Source organism: Protopterus annectens, chromosome 5.part0 (genome assembly GCF_019279795.1).
Source record: "Protopterus annectens isolate FY-2018-M chromosome 5.part0, PAN1.0, whole genome shotgun sequence".
NCBI classification, from domain to species: Eukaryota; Metazoa; Chordata; order Ceratodontiformes; family Protopteridae; genus Protopterus; species Protopterus annectens.
This window is the reverse complement of record NC_056735.1, coordinates 1,793,488,521-1,793,505,172: the sequence shown is the minus strand read 5'-3', so window position 1 is coordinate 1,793,505,172 and position 16,652 is coordinate 1,793,488,521. Positions and strand designations below refer to the sequence as shown.

At 46.0% G+C, this 16,652-nt stretch overlaps 1 protein-coding gene across 1 annotated transcript in view; it reads left to right on the top strand.

Moving 5' to 3' along the window:
* The window catches only part of SUCLA2 (succinate-CoA ligase ADP-forming subunit beta), a 730,522-nt gene that overhangs the window by 433,017 nt on the left and 280,853 nt on the right, over positions 1-16,652 (top strand). The window lies entirely within an intron of this gene.

Genomic DNA, 16,652 nt, shown 5'->3' with positions numbered 1-16,652 from the left:
TTTTTATTTATTTATGGAAGAAGAGGTTGCCACCACTGTACCTGTCAAAAACTCTCAACTGTTCTTTAATTTGGCCACTGAGAAAGGCTATATACATTATTCTTCTCTGTTTACTGGTTAATGTGGATTTTTTTTTTATCCAACACATTTGTCAGATTCTGCCCTGTGCTGTTAATTATCTGTCTTGAGTCATTATCTTTGCAAAAGTTTCCCAGTAGACTGGATATGGTAATGGGCGCTGCTGAAGTGAAAAGGGTATCCTCTCCTAGACCCCATTGTCTTTTTTTTTTTTTTTGTTTTTGCAAAGCTAATTTTGGTGTATTTGTAAGCCTGCACCCTTTGTTAGTAGGCTGTGAGCTCTGCACCCTCTTGAAATTACTTTAGGTTATCTGGGTAATGATGTCTAATTTGTTAGCTTATCTTGTAAGTACAGTAAATCTTGGACATTTTTCTTCAATGCTGTCCTAAAGGGAACAACCCAGGAAGGCAAGTTGAGACTGTGCACTGCTGTTAATAATGGTAGACCTTCTTTTTTTTTTTTTGTTTTGTTGGGCAATGTGTAAATGTACATAGTTTCTTGTGTATCCTGTTAATGTATGTTGTCTGTTGTTTTTCTTGTTATGTGATAAAACAGTAAAGAGAATTAAAAAAAAATAATGGTAGACCTTCTTCTATCAACTGCAAAGAGTAATGTCCTTAACTGAGACTGTTCATAACACTTTGTCTACCTGTCTTCTTCCTGCTTCATTTTTTTCACTTGGTCTAGATCTCTATTTGTTTTTGCTTTGTCTTTCTGTGGCAAAGTAGAGGTCTGAAAAGGAAGCTAATCAAGAGCGTTATGAATAAAGGAAAGGAGGAGTAGTCCTGTATCTTTAGCTCTACTGTTGAGGATGGGCCTGCTCCTCCAGATCTGTCATTTATTGTAAGTGCATAACTTTTGTTTATTTAAATACTTCAGAGAAGCAGGAAATGGTGATTAATTGGGCATTCTTTTGTGAGCCTGATTAGAAGTAGCTGATTTTTAGTTACATCAGACACCTTTTACAGCTAAAGAAAGGGGTTCCAGAACACCCTCCTTTATACATGTAGGTATAAGTGGCGTGTACTTGCTCAACAAATTCTAGTTGTATCCCTTGTCAGGATTTATACCTTTGGAGGTGGTTTAGGAAAAAATATATCATTGGGGTTATGAGGTAAGCTTGGGGGGCTTATAACCTTGCCTCTGTGACTATTTAATGTTTGTGTTTCCATTTTTCTTTAACAAGTTGATCCTACTGTTTTTTTTTTCATAAACACAGTGCCTTGTGATTAGAGGGATCTGTTTTAGAAGATCTAATTGCCAGAACAGTGAAATGTAAATTAATGTGGCGAGAACACCTAAATTGCTGCAAGAATGAATGTTTACCAGGCCGAAATTGGGAGCAACGAAAACCTACTGTGCATGTCAAACACCACTCTAACTTGTAAATGGGGAGAGCAGACCATTCACAAAAAAAAAAACAAAAAAAAACAGATACTCCATTTAAACACGTATTGTAACATAGAAATGTAATTTTTCAACATTTTTGCAGTGGCCAAGTCCTCCCTTGCACACCCCACACCACCTGCAAATTATATATGCCAACTTGTGAATGCACAACAGTGGGGTAAAGGGTAAACTTCCTGATCTTCACTGTACCACAATCTCAATACAGAACAATTTAACTTACATTTCTGTGTTAAAATGTCTTTAAATGGAGCAGCTGTTTTTTTGAATGCTCCATGATCTTCGTTTAGAAGTTCAACTGCTGTTTGACATGAGCAGTAGCTTTTTATTCTTCCTAAGTTCGGCATGTTAAATGCTCGTTTTTACAGCAATTTCAGTCTTTTCATCTCGATAATTTAAATTTCTTTGTTCTGGCAATTTGATCTACTAAAGTAGATCTGATTTGATGCTTCTGTTATTTGCACAGTCGTTCTTTGTGTTTCACTGTTGCAGCCCTGACAGTTGGGATTAACTGCTGTGAAAGCCCTCGGATGGCCCGACTAACAGGCTAATTTTGCCTCCCAGGCTGGTGGACAGCTTAACCGACGTTGGTACTCTCGGGTATAAAGGGAGCCACCCTGCGTCATAACTTCATTCTTTTCTTGCCGCTGGAGGACAAAGCAAATTAAGTGCGTCTGTCAGTCTCTGCACCAGAGAGATATAATCTGAAAGAGAAGTATCCCGTTGGGAAACTCCTTTCTTCTTTGACTCATGTCATATAAAGTTAATAATTGTCTTCACTATGGTAAACAAATTCCACACAGAGACTTCCATATGCTTTGTGTAACTTACTTAGGCCCAGACCACAACATCCTTAACTGTCGTTTCTGTGCTAGGTTTAACGCTAGAACTATTGGGTATAGAGTAGAGTTTTTAGCTTGTTTTCTGAGGCAGGAATCTGTGCAGTCTCATACTGTGGCATCCGCCGGTTGTCCTGAGCTCAAATTACCCAAGCACAAAAAAGGTAAGAAACAAAAGCTTAGGTCCACGGATGACACTCCCTTGCCCCCCTGCCTCACCTACTAGACTTGCGATTATTCAGGAAAGTGAGGTGCTTTTGCAGCCCCCTTCGACCTTTGATTCAGTGACCTAGGCCTCTGTCGAGACCCATTTGGAGTCAGACATGCCTTTCCTCCCTTTGACCCCTCATATCTTTAGTTTATTGATTGGGCCCAAGACTGTTAAACAGGCCACAGCTTCCAACGAGAGACTGCTAACCTGAGACTCTTTACAGCCTAGGGCCATTCCGGTGCATCTACAATCCAAAGAATCAGGCTCTAGGGTGTCTGATGCTCCTAGGCCGAAGACCAAACTCACACCAGACAAAGGCATTGTGGCCGGGTCTTTGCCTAGACCTATGGGCTCCCAGTTTCATGGCCACCAACAAGATTTGATCATATTGGCTGAAGACCTTAACATTGTAAGGTCCAGACAGATTTCAGGGGATATCACCCCAGGGAAAAAAAAGACACCCACCCAGAATTCCTCCCTGATCCACTGTATTCAGAAGAAGAGTCTGATTTGGAGGACTCTGCATCTGAGGAAGGCCTCGCTTACACCTGTTATGAGGAATCTGATTCAGAGGAAATTCTCCCCTCTGCCTGTCCTCCTTGAAGAACTCACCTTTGGAGAGAGACTTCATGCTGTGAGGAAACATTTTCCCTGGGAAGCAGAAGAATACCCCCAGGCCAAAAAGAGAGTCCGGGAATTCTTAAACTACCCTTGGCACAAACCCCTAGCAATCCCACCTGTCCTGGAAGTAGTGGAAGATGTTTTTCAGGATGCTTCCTTAAATCCTAACTCACTCCCTCTTGCACACACAAAGCCTGACTGATTTTACAGGGTCCAGGACTCTCATAAATATCTGTTTAAAAACCCAGCTCCTGACCCTAAAGTGGTCACACCTGGTCCTACGGGACCTAGGACTAGTACCTCTAGGAACCCTTTTACCTAGTGACAAAGTAGGGCTCTTGATAGATTTGGAAAGAAATTATACACTTCGGCTACCTTCACTATGAGGGCCCTCAATTGTCAGTTTCATATAATCAGATGCCAGCAAACCATTCTTGACTAGCTAAAACAAAAGCTGTCCAGTCTAGAGGATAAAAACCTTTCTAAGGAACTTTTAGATCTGTGCCATTCCAGTTTTCCAGTGACAAAACACTCCCTTCACTGTGGGTATGATGCTATGGAAGCCTTCTGCAGGACAGCTGTCACTGGCACAGTGATCAGGAGACACTCTCGGCTTATGGAGCAATCCCTCCATGACCTGGTAAAAGCTAATCTGGATGCACCCTAGACAAAAAAATGCCTTTTTGGGACTAAAGCTGAAGCAGTCCTCAGAAAGATGGAGGACAAGGCAATATCTATGCAGATAGTAGAGGACTTTCTACAAGTGCAACCCTCCGGTTCAGCAGGAATTTTCCGGCCAAGCATTGGTCCTTTCCCACCCTATCTTGGAGCAAACAGCAAAAGCCTCCAAGTGACAGAACTCCCAGGTGTAGACCACAGCAACAAAGATCTAGGCAGTGGACCTCAGACTGTCTGAAACAAGGGAGTTCTAAGACACCTACTTCTGACAGCAATTATGACTCCCCGCTTCCATCCTCCCTCCCCAACCCCACCCAAAGCAAAGAGGAAGGCTGCCCTGTTTCTCTCAAAACTGAATCCATATTACCTCAGATCAGTGGGTTCTGTATATTATTGCCCATGGTTAAAAGCTCACTTTCAAAGAGCCCTTAAAATTGTCAGGATACCCAGATGTACCCCAAAATCAAACAACTCAGACTGTAGAACAAATTCAAATTTTGTGTTCCGAGGAAGCAGTGGAACCAGTTCCAGAAGACTAAAAATGGAAATGATTTTACTTGAAAATCTTTCTGGTACCCAGAAAAGAAGGGTCTTGGTGACCCATTCTGGAGCTGTATAGCTTAAATCTTTTTCTCAGGGTACCAAAATTCAAAATGCTGACCCTGCAGAAACTAATGTTAGCCCCTCAGGCATTCATGGTATTATTAGACCTAAAAGATGCCTGCCTTCACATCCCCATGTCAAAGTTGCACAGAAGCTTTCTTCACTTCAAAGCAAGCTCCAGTTAGTAGTTTTTCAGCTCTGCCCTTTTTGACTGCCTACTGCACCAAGGGTTTTCACAAAGTGCCTAGCTCTTGCCATTGCTTACTGCAGGACCGAAGGGGTCCAGATTTACCTGTATGGTTGCCTAATACAGGCCTCAGACCTGTCGCAGATTCTCAATGACCCGAAATTTTCACAGGATTTCCTAACCACATTGGGGTTCACTCTAAACCTAAAGAAGTCCATCACTGTGCTATCCAAACAGATTTTTTTTCAGGGGACACACATGGATTCTTCCCTCTGAAAGGCACCCCCCCCCCGGACAAGGTCACCTTTTTGACCAGCTATTTCTAGAACTTACAGCAGAAGCCATGTATAACAGCTAGATAATTCCTCGGAGCTCTTGGGTACATGGCATCCTGTGTCCTCATCATGCCACTAGCCAGGCTACACATGAGGAAGCTTCAGTGGTATCTAAAGAATGTGTGATGCCAGAGCACTCAGCCCTTGGTTGGACACCAAGATGCACCTGATACCTTGCCTCAAACAAGAGCTCACATGGTGGGTACAGGCTTGCAACCAGAATCAGGGCTTGCCCTTCAAATTTTGTCCTCAAGGCCAGTTCCTCACTACAGATGCCTCAGACATCTCATAGGGAGCCCATACCCAACATTTGAAAACCCATGGGTTGTGGGATTCCCAGACCAAGAAGAGGCACATAAATTGGAAAGAACTCATGGTAGTTCTAAAAGGCTTACTGACCTTCAAAGAGAAAGGGATACCAGGGGTGCTGGTAGTACAGACTGACAACACCGCCGTAATGTGGTATATAAACAGACAAGGAGGCACACATTCCTACGTCCTGTACCCATGTAGTCATGCAAGCCTGGGAGTCCAGTGCACTCCATGGGACTTGACCTTCCTAGCGCAATATCTGCCAGGGGTGCAAAATACCCTTGCAGAGATCACCTCAGCAGGAACTTGAAAGACCCCCCCCCCCATGATTGGCACCTATACTGAGACATTTTCCTCCCCCAAAACTTGAAAATGGGAACCCTAGAGGTGGATCTCTTTGCCAGTGAGGGCAATGGTCAACTGGAGAAATTCTGTACCAGGACAAGAAAGGCATCGGCATGGAAAATGGATGCCTTCGCCTTCCCATGGTCTAACCTCTTTATTTATGCTTACCCCACCACCTCTTCTTCCTCGAGTCCTCCTTCTAAAGATAAGAGAAGAGGGTCCAAGGACCATTCTGATAGCTCCAAACTGGCCCAGACAACACCTGGTTTTCTCCTCCAGCTCCAGCTCACCAATCAGAAACTTTGCCAGTTACGGCAGAGAGTCTACCTCCTCATCCAAGACAGAGAGGATAGTGCATTCCAGTCTGCAGACCATGAAGCTTTCAGCCTGGATTTTCCTCAGCATCTAACTGCTACACCAACTTAAGTCAACAGGTGCAGAACATCCTGAAGGAATCCAGAAAGCCTAGCAGAAGGAAATCTTAAGCAGCCAAATGGAAAATATTCTCTGCTTGGGGCCAGAGGCACCACATTAAGCTGAGCTTGGCTAACATTTCAGCCATCCTGGAGTACCTTGCCAGTCTAGTGGATAAAGCCCTTTCCTAGTCCTCCATAAAAATACGTGCCTCTGCCATCTCTGCTCACTTTACTGTTCTCCCCCCAATCTTCTCACACCCTCTCTTGAAACAGTTCCTTAGGGGTGTCATTCACATTAGGCCCCCTTGGAGGAAACCCAGTGGGACCTCAACTGTATGTGGAAAAATTTACTTTGCCTCCCTTTGAACCTGCAGCTAATGCCTCACTTGAAGACTGCTCTTTTCGCCATTACCTCGGCTAGAAGGGTCTCGAGTTTCAGGCCCTAATGGCAGCAGAGCCTTTCATTCTTCCATAAAGACAGGGTTTCCCTCAGGACTAATGCTTCCTTTATGCCTAAGGTGCTAACCAGTGTGTCTCTGAATCAAGCTGTCTTCTTTCTCAGAATTTTAGGATATATGGCTTCAACTGTTCTACTGCTTCAATTAGCCCAACCAGTTTTAAGGAAGATTCAGTTGTTCCATGGATTAGCATCCTTTATCTTTTCTTTTGCCAGCCTTGGGTTTTGTCAGGAATTAACTGCTATGGTGGGCAAATCATTTTCAGTTAAATTCAAGGCTTCCTCTTTCCCCTCCTGCTCCACATCAGCCTGTAACAACAGATGTTAAGTTGTCAATCTCGCCTTCATTCTTGCTGGATGATCGGCTCCGACTCGGCACTTGCTAAGCTCGAGAGTCACTTTTACCAGCTCGAGGCAGCCCCATATCCCATGATGCAAGGCGGTAATTACCTAGATCTTGTTTGCCGCCTCGCTAATGAGGTCATCCTTTTACCAGCTCCTGGTAAGTGATTTATATATTACTATTTGTCAAGAATTTTAGACCCAATTCCCTAAAATTTTTATTCTCTTAGTCTTTTAGTGAATCTTTATTCACATAGCTCCATACCCCTTCTCTTCAACCCCCTGTTCTTAGGCTTCTAGTGTTTGGGCCTTTGGCCTTACCCTCCCTTACAGTTCCTGACAGGATTTACTTTAGGTGTGGGTGTTGTGTAGTGTTTTTCAACTGTTTGTTACAGTTCTAGTTTTTTGTTTATTGGTACATTTGGTCTGTTTGTGTTGGTGTGTGTGTGTACCTTAGGACTTAGATATGTCCAAAGATACTAGGGTCTCAGGTTTCAAGAAGTGTGACTCGTGCTGTCAGAAGATGTCTCTGACAGACGGTCACACTTCTTGTATTTATTGCCTGGGGCCCCTACACCTGCAGGACTCCTGTGCTATCTGTCATTCCTTTAGCCAGAGAGTCCTGCAGGAACGTAGAAATAAATTGATCCTCAGGGGTCTCCTTAAGCCTGAGAGCTCCCCGGCTAAGGTCGGCTCCGGGAAGCCCTCCAAGCCTTCCAAGACCCAGGCTTCGGTGTCCAAGTCTGTGGTCTTGGTTTCGACTCCACCGGAGTCGACATCGGCTCCGTCCAGAGCCAATCCTTCCTTATTGGAAGCTCCAGTATCGGCGCCGTTCGGTGCCGATACCCAGGCTTCGGCACCTGTGTCTGCTCCGGCTGGAGCAGACACCCTAGCATCGAAGCATGTCTCGGCTCCGGCTGGAGCCGAGATATCTTTGTCTCCTCTCGGAGCCGACACGTTGTTGGCTCCGCATGGAACAGAGGTTTCTTCGGCTCCGATGGTTCCGACCAAAAAGAGGTCTAGATCTCCTTCTTTGGAATCTATTCACTCTGCTCTGGCCTCCCCCCTGCTGTCGGAGCGGAGCCATCGGAGCCGATCATCGAGGTCTTCCAGGCTATCAGACCATGACTTGGAGAGAGTGGTGAGTAGGCTGTTAAAATCACAGGCACTGGCCCAAATGCTCCATAGCCCATCTCAACAGACCGCTATCTTACACCCTCCTGAAATTCCTCCTTCAACTCTCTTACAGAGTTCGGAGCCGGAGATTATTGGTACCGTGACTGTTGCTGCTTTGGAGCCGATACCACACCTTTCGGCTCCGTCGTCCTCTACTCCTATCTCCTCCTTGAGACCTTCCTTGGAGGGATCTGGGCATCGGGCTTCCCTGGTCTGTTCCGAGGGGGCGAGTGGCATCGGACCCTTGTCCGACCCCGTTCTCCCTCTCGGAGCTTCGGCCTTGGTGAGCTCGGCCCCGACATCTGCTTCGGAGCCTTCCCTTTTGGTGGGACCGGGGATCCCTGCTTCTTTGGAGCGGGATCTCTCGGCCCTCCCTGGGAGGGGAGCCTTTGAGGTGATGAGGAGTGTGCTAGCCCCTGAGCTTAGTCAACAGTTGGTTCCTTTAGCTCCTCCCTCTACGGTGCCTGTAGATGCCTCTTCCCGCTCTCTTGCTCCCGGACCCAGAGATCCATCGCCCCAGGTCTCCTCATTGGGAAGAACTTCCTCTTCCGAGGTTTCTCCTGATCCTTCAGGTGAACCCCTGCGTAAGAAGACCTGCAAGAGGAAGCATTTAGACTCCCCTGAGTCTACAACATTGGATACCGATTTAGATGAGTCGGAGGGGTCCCCAAGATCCCTCTCTGAGGAGGTCTCCTTTTCAGACCTATTGGAGCTCCTGAAACAGAGGGGGAACTGGCCCTCCATTAACCCCTCCGAGGATGAATCTGTATACCTGGAGGCTTTTGGATCTCGACCCTCCACCTCCTGGGTGTCTCAGCCTTTCGACCCTCTCATGGAGGTCATAGCTCGAAAGGCGTAGGCATCTCCTGATTCAGTGGAACCAGTCCCCAGGAGACCTTCAAAATTTATTACAGCCCCCGCAGAAAAGCAGTTTCTTACTATAGGTGTCCCGGTTGATGCCATGGTGGTGGCGGCCGCCACTAAGAAGGAACTTGCAGATCCTTCCGTACCAGTCCATCCTCCTAACAAGGAGTCTAGGACTATGGACAGGTATGGTAAGCGGATGTTTTCCTCAGCGACCTTTGCTATGCGTTCGCTGAATTATTTATGTCACTTCACCAGACTTCAAAGGGACATCCTTAAAGAATTAGGTGAAGTAGTACAGGATCCTTCAGCAGCAGGGGCTCAGGAAAAGATTGCTTCTCAGCTGGGAATCCTTAACTCCATAACCAACTCCTCCATGCGGCTCATTTCTTATGCAGCCGATGGGGCAAGTAGAGCTGCAGGCACAGGAATGGCTCTTAGACGTCAGTCCTGGATGCAGCTCTGTAATTTTGCAGACCCCTTTAAGGCGTCCTTCACAAACTCTCCCTTTGATGGGTCAACCTTGTTTGGCCCTCAGGTGAAGGACACATTGACCAGGTGCGAGCAAGACGGCAAGACTCTTTCTGCCGTAGGAGTCCGTTTCTCCACCCCTTCTAGACCTTATCCCAAAGGTCAGAAAGGGGGGAAGATGTGGTTCCGAAAATCTCAGGGAGTCACGCCGGATGCACGTGGTCAGTTTACCCCCAGAGGCAGAGGGGGTAATAACAATAGACGCCACCCTAGGGGCAGAGGGGGTCCGCAGAACCAGGGCAGTAGAGAGCCCCTCTCTGACAAGCCCTTCCAGCATCCCTGAGGTGTTGCCCGACTGTCCACCTTTGGAGGCAGTCGGGGGGAGATTGTCACTGTACCCAGAAGCCTGGTTTTCCCTCTCTCAAGACAGATGGGTACAGTCGATCTAATCCGAGGGTTACAAGATTCCTTTTGAGGAAAGCCCCTTCCCTCAGAAAAGTTCCCTTCCAGACGTTCCACCCGGTCTAAGGGAAATTGCAAAACTAGAGGTTTCAAAGCTTCTAAAAAAAAGGGTCATCCAGCCAGTTCCAACAGACCATTTAGAGTCCGGAATCTACTCAAGGTTCTTTTTGGTTCCCAAAAAGACGGGAGACTGGAGACCAATATTAGACCTCAGCAGGCTCAACAAGTCTGTCAAAAAGATGAGATTTCGGATGGTCACACTTCAATCGATTTTGCCCTTTCTGGGCAAAGACAACTGGATGTGCTCCATAGACCTTCAGGATGCATACTATCACATAAAAATCCACAGACGCTCCAGAAGGTTTCTCCGCTTTCGGCTGGGGACCAGTCATTTTTAATTCAGAGCCCTGCCCTTTGGTCTCACTACAGCCCCCAGAGTGTTCACCAAATGCATGGCAGTGGTCACGGCTCACCTGAGGCGTCAAGGTTTCCAGGTGTTTCCGTATCTTGACGACTGGCTCCTCTCAGCCACCACCAGGCATCAACTCATCCAAGCCAGAGACTACACCCTACGTCTCTGCAGTCAGTTGGGAATTTCGGTAAACTTCGAAAAGTCCTCCTTATCACCCTGCCAATCTATTACCTTTATAGGTGCAAATTTAGACACTACTCGGATGTCAGCAAACCTAACAAGTCAGAGAATCCTAGATATCCAAAACCACGTTCGGATCATCCTTGCCAGCAAAAAGGTGCAAGCCAGGTTGGTTCTGAAAGTGTTGGGCCTCATGGCGGCTGCCATAACACTTCTTCCTCTGGCCCGTTTTTACATGCATCTCCTACAGTGGATGTTGTTCACACAATTGTCCTTCCAGCAGCTTCCCATGCGTCACAAGATCCTAGTGACGCAGACCTGCAAGAACCATCTATCCTGGTGGATTTCCTCTCCTCTAGTCCATCAGGGCAGACCATTTGTTCCCCCGGCCCCGGTAGCCACGGTCATTTCGGATGCCTCCCTGATCGGGTGGGGGGGCATTATCAGGGCAGGATGGTTCATGGCACGTGGCAACCGTTCGAATACCACCTGCACATAAATGTCCTAGAGATGAGAGCAATGCTTTTAACGTTGCAAGCCCTCAATGACTTTCTTCCCTTAGGAACTATTGCAGTTCACACGGACAACATGTCCATGGTGTGGTACATCAACAAACAGGGCGGAACCAAGTCCTATCCCTTGTGTCGAGAGGCTCTCAGACTTTGGCAATGAGCGATCTCCTCTCATCGGTTTCTGGTAGCAATGCATATCCCTGGGAAAACCAACATAATAGCGGACAGATTGAGCAGAGCTATACTCATGCCTCACGAGTGGTCTCTCAAGCAATCCATAGTGGAGGAGAGTTTTCAGAAGTGGGGCCGCCAATGCTGCGATCTTTTTGCTACTCCTCAAAACAGCAAATGCCCAGACTTCTCTCTCTCTCTTCCCACTTCCGGGCCATCCCCCTAGAGACACTCTTACCCAAGATTGGCCCCAGGGACTCCTTTATGCTTTTCCTCCCTTTCCATTGATACCACAGGTACTCCACAAAGCTGCCGTTTTGAGAGGCAAAATGATTCTCATTGACCCTTACTGGCCTCGACAAATTTGGTTCCCGTTCCTTCATCGCCATCTCTTGGTGCAGCCTTGGCATCTGGACCCAGCGCCATATCTTCTGACCCACCAGTCGGGTCAACTGCACCAATCCTTTCCTTCCCTCAACCTCACAGCTTGGTTGCTCCACTTCCTTCCTTAGCCAGGCTTCCTATGATCTCTAACCCCGTTAGAGACATCATAGTAGCTTCTCTTAAATCCTCTACCAGGAGGATTTACTCTAGCAAGTGGAAACGCTTCTCCCTTTGGGCAAAAGCTAGGAACATAGATCCCTTTACTGCCCCTGTTCAGTCAGTCTTGGATTTTCTAGCGGAAATTTTTCACTCAGGTTCTTCGTCTTCCACAGTCAAAGTTCAGTTGGCAGCAATCTCGAACTTTCATGTTGGGTTTGCAGACCACAACATTATGTCCCACAAACTTTGTAAGGCTTTTCTTAAAGGAGTGTTCCTTCTAAAGCCCCCTGTTAGGGATCCTCCACCACAGTGGGACCTAAATTTAGTGCTGACATTCTTGATACTTCCCCCTTTCGAACCGGCTGCTTCATGTGCTTTAAAGTTTCTTTCTTGGAAGACACTTTTTCTTGTCGCCATTACCTCGGCTAGAAGAGTGTCGGAACTTCATGCCCTCTCTGTTCGTCCCCCCTATTTGGTCTTCCACAAGGACAGGGTATCCTTGAGAACCAATCCATCCTTTTTGCCCAAGGTTGCTTCTAAGACAAATTTAAACCAATCCATTGATCTTCCTGTATTTTTTCCAAATTATTCTAACAGGGCGGAACAAAAATTACATTACCTAGATGTTCACCGCCAACTCAGATATTACTTGGACAGAACGAAGCAATTTAGGAAATCTGATCAGCTCTTCCTTTCTTATGCTGAAAATAAAAAAGGTCTCCCTGTTTCTAAAGTGACCTTATCCAGATGGCTATCTTCCACCATTTCTGACATTTATCAACTTAAGGGCAAACAACTGAGCTCAAAACCTAAAGCACATTTCACAAGAGGCCTAGCCACTTCTACAGCCTTTCAGGCTAGGCTACCCTTAGATACTATTTGTGCAGCAGCCACTTGGGCCACTCCTCATACCTTTGTTTCTCATTACAAATTGGATTTGGCCTCCAGGGACAGGGCAAGCTTTGGTTCCACAGTTCTCAAGAGTCTGTTCCATTGAGCCACCCAGGATAGAGGTGCTAGGAACGCGGTCCCATCCAGCAAGAATGAAGGTGAGATTGACAACTTAACATTTAGAAGTTATGTACCTACCATAACGTTCCATGTTAGTTGTCTTCTCTCGCCTTCTTTCTTGCGTCCCTCCCTCCTGTCCCCCTAGCCTGGACAGACCTTGATCTCCCCTTTTCTTTGGAAGATTCTTCTTACTTGGACACCAGATAGTTCTTGGCCTTGATTACCTGGTTTCCCTTTACAGCCTTCTTAGGTTAGTTGTTCCTCTTTCCTTAGTGGAAAGTTTTTTGGTAGGCAGTTTTTTCCTCTAGATACCAAATGAGATCTGGGTAATTACCGCCTTGCATCATGGGATATGGGGCTGCCTCGAGCTGGTAAAAGTGACTCTCGAGCTTAGCAAGTGCCGAGTCGGAGCCGAGGATCGGCTCCGAACCCATCCAGCAAGAAAGAAGGAGAGAAGACAACTAACATGGAACGTTATGGTAGGTACATAACTTCTAAATTCTTCAGACTCCCTAGGGAGGAGGTTTCCAAAGTAATCAAAATGCAGGGAATTTAGGATCCTCTCTTCAATAAACACATCAGTCTCGATGACTTAATGGCCCTTATAAAAGCACTACGAACCTTTAATCAGCTGGAATCCATGATCTTTCTTGTTGATTACAGACAACTCCACAGTACTATGATACATAAACAAGAGGGAACCAGGTCTTACCCTTGTATGCATACCTCCCATAATTGCCTGGGAAGTGTCAACTTGATTGCTGGCTTACCCTTCAGGCATCTTGTATTACATTAGAGCATAACACAGTAGCAGATGCACTGAGCAGACAGATCCAGGACAGACCCCCACAAATGGATGTTGCACCCTGAAGTCTTCCAGGAAATTGCCCATGTGTGGGGAGCTCCACAGTAGAACTGTCTGCCTCCATTCACAACAGACAGTTGAAGAATTTATATGCCAAGGCTCCTGGAAAATGGATACCTTCTCTTTTCCTCTGTCGGGAATGTTCCTCAAATGCCTTTCCACTGATTACAAGTCTTGTTAAAGATCAAAAATGACTGTCCCGATGTCCTCATGGTTAAATCCCTTTTGGTGTCTGTATTGGTTCTCCCTTTTTATGCATCTGGCAAGGGGCAATTGCCAAAACCTTCATCACAGAGTGGACTTGCACAGGACGAGGAATCTCTCATCTGCCTTAATATTCTAAACCTGACTATTGGTATGTTAGGCTTATGGTCCCTTTCAGGCACCTCTTTACAGAGCATATGCAGCAGGTGCTAAAGAAGGCTAGAAAACCTGCTACTATAAAAATCATGTTTAGCTAAATAAAAGACTTTCTAATTGGTGCTGTAGCAGTGACTAGGACCCATTCAAGCTAGGGATATGACTGGATGGTCCTTCCAGTTCATTGTTGTATTCGTTAAATAGGGATCCTCTGCCAAGGGTGGCCCAACATCCGGCCAGTGTACCAAAGCCATTAGGTTGCTTAGGGTATGCCGTACATCACACTTGTGCTCCACGCGTACAGCATAGGGCAATAAAGGTGACATCCAGAAGTACCATCCCTAGAGCTTCTTTGTGGCCAGTCTGAATGCCGTCTTTTGATCATCGGTCTGAACTCTCTCTTCATTTGAAGGTTCACCAAGCTGTTGTGCCCAATTTGGGGTTTTGTTATCTATTTACATTGTTTTGTTGCTTTCCATGACCATACATCCTGTTCTATTTGCCAGGCTTTCATTCCGAAGACTCTGCGTAGTTGGCTTTCCTCTTTGGCCGTGTATTTTGAAAATCAGTGTCCTAAGCTTTTGACAAAAGATACCATGGAAGGAACTTCCCGCTTTTAGGGTCAGACATCTGCAAAGAAGGCCAAGAAAGCTAGGTCTGATTCTTCAGCTGTGCTGGCTTTTCTGGACGTCTCTCTTGAGGCTAGTGAAAACACAGAAGATCGCCCGGCTTCATTGTTCGATTCTTTTGGCACAACTGCTTTTGAGGCTGGCACGAATCCAGCTTCTTGCACATCCCTGGAGGCCTTGCAGACCTCTGCTTTAGATGTGGGGGGGGGGGGGGGACTGCGGATGGTTGTTACCAAAGGGCGTAGGGGTGTTTCTCCGATTTTGGTTAGGGAGCAGGTACCAGCTACCATTACAGTCTCACATGGGGTCTGAGCATTCTAAGTTTTACAAGGTTGACATCCCTTTAAAGAAGAAACAAAAAACTAAACCTGTTTCTCCTGCTCCTAAGGACCCTCAGAATGAATGGCAGAATTTCATTCAAGGCTTGTTTAATGCTCTTATGGCTTTGAAACCTCCTCAAGGTGTTTTCTTTTCCAGCCCCCTCCCCCTCCAACTGGTCTTCTATTCCTTTACAGGCCTAGGGAACAAGATTCCTCTGAGGAGGAGGAGGATTTGGATGAGGAATCCCTCACTTGTTCTTCCTAGATTCCTTCTCCATTAGACTGTGGTTCTAAGGAAGAGTCGTCCACTAGTCTTGACTCTGTTTTTGAGGAGATTTCCTTTGGGAACACAATTTCCAGAATGATGGAATTTTTCAATTGGGATTGTGCCCACGTATCTGAGGTTCAGGAGAGGTATTACGAGCTTCTGCACATGGACCCTACTACACCTTCTGCTGTTTCTTCTGTTCTGGCTGCCTTGTTGTGCATGTTTTTTGTACTTCATCTCAGGCTCCTGATTCTCAGCCTCAATTCCCAAAAAAAAAAAAAACTGATAATTTTATAAGGTACCTGATGATTGCTTTGTGGCCATCAACTGACCCATCTGTGGTGTCTCTGGCATCTGACAAGCCATCAAAGTTACTGCCTTCTGCAAAGTTGCTTCCTTCTAATAAAGACAGCAGAATTATGGAAAGACTGGGTAAGAAGATATATACCCCACTACCCTTGCTTTTAGAGCTGTCTATTATCAGACCATATGACAAGATACATTTTGGCTCTTCTACCTCAGGCCGGTCAGGTTATTTCTGACTTTCTTAAGCCTTTAGGGAAGACTTCCACTATCTCCTTGTTAGGGACTTCTTTTCAGATGTCTTGCTACTCTTGTTAAATGCAGTTGTCATGCAGCAGATGCCTCTTTTAGGGCTGCTGCTTTTGGTTCTGCGCTGAGATGTTCCTTACTTCAGCTTCAACCTTTGCCTGATGATGCTAAGTTGATGGATGCTTCTCTGGATTATCAAGCATTTGTTTGGCGTTGCTGTTGATGATTTGAGTCCCTACAGGAAAAGGATAAGGCTTTACAGGATCTAAAACTTATCTTTGTTTCTCCTGTCCCTAAATTCCAAAGGGGTTACCCTACTACACCCTTTGTTCATAGGCAGTCTTGCCCTCCACCAAAGGTAAGAAGGGTGGTAGAAGGGCTCGTTCTGCTAAGGTTACAGAGTCCTTTAGCTTAGAAATCTTCTTTTCCTAACAAACCAGGTGCTGTCTGACTATCCTACTCTTCTTAGCCACATTCCTCTTTTTCCATCTTTCCCTGTCTTTTTATGTCTAGTTACAGATTACTCAAGATTCATGAATTCTTTCCATCATTCGCCAAGAGTACTACATGATCTGGAAGTCTCTTTCCCCTTTCATGGGCATTCTTCGGCCCCCTCGGGAACAATTAGCCTTTTTTCCTGAGGTGCTTCAGGGTCTCTCTACTTTTCAGTTTCTCACAGGGGAAGGGGTTTTATTCCAGAATGTTCTTGGTCTCCAGGAAAGAGGGCACTTGGAGACCCATTTTGGAGCTCTCTCACTTAAAACACCTTTCCAAAGGTCCCTTCCTTTTGGGCGTTGTCCCTTCAGACCTTGTTTCCTCTGCTGCTTCTTCAGGCTTTTCTAGTTATTCTGGACCTCAAGGATGTTTATCTTTGTGTACCAATTCACTCCTTTTCAGGATTTTTTTTTCTCTCTGTTTCCTGGCATTTTCAGTTTTCTGCTTTGCCCCTTGGCCTCTCTACTGCCCCAAAGGTGTACACCAAATGCCTCGCTCCTGTGATTGCTTTTTGCAGGTTATGGAGATT